The sequence below is a fragment of the Carassius auratus genome, unplaced genomic scaffold (genome assembly GCF_003368295.1).
Source record: "Carassius auratus strain Wakin unplaced genomic scaffold, ASM336829v1 scaf_tig00215431, whole genome shotgun sequence".
NCBI lineage: Eukaryota > Metazoa > Chordata > Actinopteri > Cypriniformes > Cyprinidae > Carassius > Carassius auratus.
This window is the reverse complement of record NW_020528086.1, coordinates 151,717-158,777: the sequence shown is the minus strand read 5'-3', so window position 1 is coordinate 158,777 and position 7,061 is coordinate 151,717.

The window sequence follows — 7,061 nt, the reverse complement described above, 5'->3', positions numbered from 1 at the left end:
ATGTTTTTGAAAGAAGTTTCTTCTGCTCTTCAAGCTTGCATTTATTTGATCAGAAATACAGAAAATAAATGTAATATTGTGATATATTATTACAATTTAAAAATAATTGGTTTTCAATTTATTATGCTTTAAATTATTATTTATTTCTCTGATGCAAAGCTGAATTTTCAGGATCATTACTCGAGTCTATCAGATGATCCTTTAGAAATCATTCTAATATGATGATTCATTATCAAAGTTGGGAACAGTTCTGCTGCTTAATATTTTTCCAGAACATGTGATACTTTTTTAGGATACTTTAATGAATAAAAAGTAAAATAACATAAAAATAAAAAAAGAAGCAAATGTTTTAAAAATAGAAATCTTTTGTAACAACAATATATACTACTGGTCAGTAATTTGGGGTCAGTAATTTTTTTCTTTCTATTTTTGAAATAAATAAATATCTTATTCAGCAAGGATGTGTTAAATTGCTAAAACGTGATCGTAAAGAAGATTTATATTTTTATAATGCAGTTATTTTTAACCTTTTATTCAGCAAATATATTAGGCAGCAGAACTGTTCCCAACACCCAACACATAATATGATTTTTAAAAGATCATGTGATAGACTTGAGTAATAATCCTGAAAATTCAGCTTTGCATCACATAAATAAATGATATTGATGAGCAGAAAAAAACTTCTTTCAAAAACATTAAAAACAGCAATATTTCCAAACTCTTGGCCCGTACTATATAGTTTTACAGAAATGTGTTCCAACCACAAATATCATAACATGCAACCGTAACTTGCATCATCTGCCAAAGATGATTACATTTAAGTGACATAAGACAATGACTGACTTTTTGGACATGTTAGTTAATTGTATTTAAAACTGCGTTTAAACAATTGGCGTGCAAATTATAATTACAACAGTTTCGATAGCATGTTCACACATCAATTAATTAAAGCTTTACTAAAGTCCTTTTATGTACTTAATTAAACTTTAATGATACAAGTTTTCACTTACCAACTCTGCTGGCTTTCCCCCCAAAGACAGTAAAACAAAATGGAGACAGCGGTTCCCGTTTTTTTCCCCGAAATCCCGGTTCAGTGCTTTACCGTTTCTGAAGTCTGTGCAAGACTGAAGCGCCCGCCCACTTTTTCGACCTACTGGTTCCGGGAGTATTTTCATTCACTTTTCCTCTTTGGAGATTTGTTGCTTTAAAGCGTTATAAACCATGAATCATAACAACCAGCTAAAACTTGAATCACAACGTGTACAATATTCGATCCGAAATAAAAATATTAGAAAATTTGTAAAAAAATACAAAAGTACGAGACTATGTGTGTGTCACAGTGTCTGGGTTGTTGTTCCCCGGGGTTCCACTAGATGTCCTCCTTCTCACGGTGTCTGTCCCAGATCACTTCCTCCTCCCTTATATGGTCACCTTCCTCCTTGTTAAGTTAATTGATTGTCCCCCACCATTCTCTTGTTCCCTCATTATCCTTCTGTCTATTTATACCAAGTCTGTCTTAGTCTGTGTTACGGAGTCCTTGTTTAATGTTATGTATTATTCTTGTCCGTCAACTCTCATCTTGTCCTGCTCTGCCTTGCCTTGTGTTCGTGTCTTGTTGTATGTGGATTGATATTTTGGTTTCGACCCCTGCCTGGACTGTTTACCCCTCTGGATTATCCCTTGAATAAATCTGACTTACCTGCAATTGGTTCTCTCTCGTCGTTTCCTGCAACGCGTAACATGACAGAAGGACTCCGTCACACACGAGAACCAGCGGTATGTCGTTTTTCCGTTCACCAGCCAAGATGGCGGAGAGGCGAGTCAAGTATCTGAGGTTGACCGCCCTCCGCCAAGAGGGCAATGAAGTGGGGGCCCTGGCTCAGGTGTTCTGGTCCCTGGCCGAAAGCCTGGGCTATAACGATGCGGCCCTTAAAGACTATTTTAATGATGGGCTGGATGATCCAGTGTCTCAGGATGAGATGGTGCAATTAGAGACACTGGAATTCTGGGAATTCGTGCGCAAACTGCGTCATCGGTGTCGGTGGGATGCCCCAGCCACTCCTGTCTCTTCCGGCGGGGTGGTCGTCAGCCCAGCACCACTGCCCAGAATGGCTATCAGCCCAGCACCACAGCCCAAGATGGTCGTCAGCCCAGCACCACTGCACAAGATGGTCGTCAGCCCAGCGCCACAGCACGAGATGGCCGCCAGCCCAGCGCCACAGTACAAGATGGCCGCTAACCCAGCGCCAATGACCAAATTGGCCACCGGTCCAGCGCCACAGTACAAGATGGCCGCCAGTCCAGCGCCACAACACAAAATGGCCGCCAGCCTAGTGCCACAGCACGAGATGGCCCCCAGCCCAGCGCCACAGTACAAGATGGCCGCTAACCCGGCGCCAATGCCCAAATTGGTCACCGGTCCAGCGCCACAGTACAAGAGGGCCGCCAGCCCAGCGCCACAGCACAAGATGGCCGCCAGCCCAGCGCCACAGCACAAGATGGCCGACTCAAACCCTGAGTCTCCAGATAAGGTGCACGATGCTGTCCCGGAGGCAGAGGCGGTGCCCGATGCTGTTCCGGAGGCCGAGGCGGTTCCCGATGCTGTTCCGGAGGCCGAGGCGGTGCTCGATCCTGTTCTGGAGGCCGAGGCGGTGCCCGAGGCTGTTCCCATTGCAGTTACCGAGGCGGTGCCAGAGGCTGTTCCGGAGGTCGAGGCGGTGCCCGACGCTGTTCCAGAGGCCGAGGTGGCACCCGATGCCGAGGCAGCGCCCGATGCCGAGTCGGTGCTCGATGCTGTTCCGGAAGCCGAGGAGGTGCCCGAGGCTGTTCCCAATGCAGTTACCGAGGTGGTGCCCGAGGCTGTTCCAGAGGCCGAGGCGGTGCCCGACGCTGTTCCGGAGGCCGAGGAGGTGCCCGAGGCCGAGGCGGTGCCCGAGGCTATTCCCAATACAGTTACCGAGGCGGTCCCGAGGCTGTTCCAGAGGCCGAGGCGGTGCCCAACGCTGTTCCAGAGGCCGAGGTGGCACCCGATGCCGAGGCAGGGCCCGAGGCCGAAGCGGTGCCCGAGACTGTTCCGGAGGTCGAGGCGGTGCCCGACGCTGTTCCCATTGCAGTTACCGAGGCGGTGCCCGAGGCTATTCCCAATGCAGTTACCGAGGCGGTGCCCGACGCTGTTCCAGAGGCCGAGGTGGCACCCGATGCCGAGGCAGGGCCCGAGGCCGAGGCGGTGCCCGAGACTGTTCCGGAGGTCGAGGCGGTGCCCGACGCTGTTCCGGAGGCCGAGGCGGTGCCCGATGCCGAGGCGGTGCTCGAGGCCGAGGCTGTGCCTGATGCCGAGACTGTTCCGGAGGCCGAGGCTGTGCCTGATGCCGAGACTGTTCCAGAGGCCGTTACCGAGGTGATGCCCGAGGCCGTTCCAGAGGCAGTGCCCGAGACTGAGGCGCCTCAGGTTTCCACAGACAGTTCAGAGTCGAGGCAGGTCCCGGTGGACTCTCCGGAGTTGAGTCAGGTCCCGGTGGACTCTCCGGAGTCGGGTCAGATTCCGGTGGACTCTCCGGAGTCGGGTCAGGTCACGTGGTGGTCTGCTGCTCCGTCCTGGGGGACTCCGGCCTCAACCACGGGGGCATGTGGGTCATCTGCTCCTCCTTGGGGGGCTCTCGTCCTGACCACATGGCTGTGGTGGTCTTCCACTTGGACCTAGGGGGCTTCCGCCCTGACCACAAAGAGGTGGTGGTCTTCCGCTCCGCCCTGGTGGACTCCGGCCTTGACCACAAAGACGTGGTGGTCATCCGCTCCACCCTGGGGGGTTTCCGCCCTGACCACAAAGATGTGGTGGTCTTCCGCTCCGCCCTGGAGGGCTCTGACTTTGACCACAAGGCTGTGGTGGTCTTCCGGTCCGCCCTGGAGGACTTTGACTTTGACCACAAGGCTGTGGTGGTCTTCCGCTCCGCCCTGGTGGGCGCCTTAACATGCCCTTTATGGACTTCTGTTTTGTGTATTTGAGTTCTGTGATGTTCCTGTCTATTCCCCTTAGTTTTTCTTTCCTTACTTCTCTCTCGTCGTTTCCTGCAACGCGTAACGTGACAGTGTGTTAAAGCCAACTGGGTAAAAAAACTACAATCCCATGAAGCACTGCATTTGATAATTGCGCCTTTCTGCCAATTTCGCTCTGATAGGTCAGCTTCGCATTTCCGGGATTTTGAAATCCTGATTGGCGCAAATTGGGCTAACTGACACTAATCCACTGATTCATGCGGAAGCTGTGTTTCTAGAAATATCTGTCATAAATGGCAACACGTTTCTATCATTTCTCAAATATATTTAATCTCTCCAATCACATATATCTTCAATTTGTGATCATCTTAATTAACCAACTGGTAACAGAAATTATCATAGAGTAACTTTGAATATTATAATACAATATAATATTGAATGCAGGATTCATATATCTCATAGAAATGACAGTGGAAAAATTTTTAATTATGAGTCCACTGGTGTACAGGACATGGCATAAAAAATGTGGTCTAAGTATTTATTTAGCAATGTGCAGGAACTGAAATCAAACAATTACAGTTTTATCAAAAATATCAAATTTGAATCAAAAATATTTGAAATGGATTTTATATGTGGGTCAAGATTGGCTATACTTATGTGGCCCACATATCTATATTTGACATCTTGTCTTGTCATCATGTCTTGGGTGCCGTTTTTAACCCAGTGCCATCTCTACCAAACCCAGGCCATGTTTGGCCCACATGCTGTATGCCAGTTCCGGATGGATGCCAGCTGTGCCAGACGCATGCCAGATCTGGGCCAAATTTGTTTACTGAGTAGTACAAGTCAAATAAAATGTCCTGAAACCTAATCATGTATTGTTTAAGTGGATAGGGCTACATCAAACTGTAAACTGAATGAGAATATGAAAGCAGTGAATGCAAAATATTGTTTTAAGTCAGTCACTATTCTACAATATAAGGTATAATATCATACATCATATAATCGCCTGTCATGAGGCATCAATATAATTTTACATATAAACACACATAATTAAATACGCAACATGAGCTTATGTTATGCATTTTAAATATATATTTTCAAAATGTATTTCAATATATTTTACAGTGTTTCACATATATGTGAATATATTACCTTTCTGTATGGGAAAACATTGGGATTTTACTCAAAAATATTTGAAAAGGATTTTAAATGTGGCTCAGGATCGGCCATACATATATGGCCCACATATCTATATTTGACATTTGGGCCAAATACTCCATTTGACATCTGGCCCATGTCTTGGGTGCCATCTTAAATCCAGTGCCATCTCTGCCAAACCCGGGCCATGTTTGGCCCACAGTCTGTATGCCAGTGCCGGATGAATGCCAGCTGCCCCAGACACATGCCAAATCTGGGCCAAATTTGTTTGCTGACTGGGAGTGTGACTCTACAATTTTCATAGTCATGAAAATAAAGAAAACTCTTTGAATGAGAAGGTGTGTCCAAAATTTTGGCCTGTACTGTATAAAACAAGCTGCTAATTGTTTCAGTCCAAATGCTCGGTTGGGACTGTTGGGTTAGGAAGCTGGCTTGAATCAGTAATAAGTAACTCGACGGTGCTGGGTTATGAATGTGGAGAACGTGAAAGACAGCACGGAACAATCATGCGAGTTCAATGCAAAATCCATGTCTGTGGTGCTTAAGATGAGAGCATGAGTGAAAAAAAGGAGAAAACTAATCGAAGTGCAGACGAGGGACAACTTTGACACTGTCTGGAGTGTGTTCCGTTAAAACTGAAGCAGTGAATGTGGTGAACACAAACTGGAAACAGCAGGAATGGCATTTGAGATGATTGAGTCTGTTTGCGGTGCTCATGACAGGAATATTTGTTGAAAATACAAGAAAACTAATCGAAGCATCGAGGAGAGAGACTTTACAAACAGACTGGGATGTTTCCTTTTAAAACTGGAGGGTTTTGTCTGAGTATTTTCAGTACATTGAGAGGTAAAGCTGGGAGCTGAACTAGTCAAAATGGTGCTTGAGGATGTTGATCAAAATGTTAAAATCAAAGACTATAAAATCCTATCATTTCACTATAAAACAGTTTAATCTCGACATTCAGTGTTTGTTACAGACTTTTCAGCCTGTATGCTTATTGGCGTGATGGTTTGGTCATAATAGTTGAACTGAAAAGATCATGATAACTGAAAATCATGAACCGATTGAACAAAATCTTAAATTTGTTCTTAAATAAGCTTTTCAAAAGTATTTTGGGTAACACTTTCTATGAAGCCTGTATTTATAATTCATTATAAGGGTATTCATAAGGCATTATATTGAACGCATAATGCATTATAAAAAACCTTATAATATGTAATATCATCTCATTTATATTCATAAGAACAGTTTTAATATATTATAATTTTAACTTATTTGTTGTTTTAGCTTTTAAGAGTAGATGAAGATTAATAACACAATGAACATGTTGCATCCATTTTCAAGTTTCTTAACCCCCCTTTTTTGGCATGGAGACCGAAATTACATACCCAAAATAAAAAGGTTTCTGTTCATGATTCTTTCTGACTAGATATATAATCAAACTTTGTTCACAAAGCTGACACTTTAAAGTTTACTGTTCAGGAATCAGAATCACTCAGACTGTTATGATAATAGAGATATATAAGCTCAAACATAAAAACAAAAATAAAAATATAAAAAACATATGTTTTAAATGTATTTAAAAAATTGTTGATGTAGGATATGAGTTTGAAAACACAGTGTAGCTAAGGCCACAAGTCTTCCAAACCTTCATAAAAAATTTCATAATCGAATCTGTAAAACGGTGAATTTTATGAAATATTTTCTAAGGCCATTTCATGTGTGTTTTTAGAGAAGGCTAATCAGATTGATTTATGGCCCTTGTCATCTCTGTGAGATCTCACATGTAAACTCTCCTGTGTATTTTGTGTTTGTTTGGCTGTGAAAACTGCCCGATTAATCCCTATCTGTTATTCCATTGTTCTCACCAAACGAGTCTTTCACACCTCCGCCAGGTATGACACATT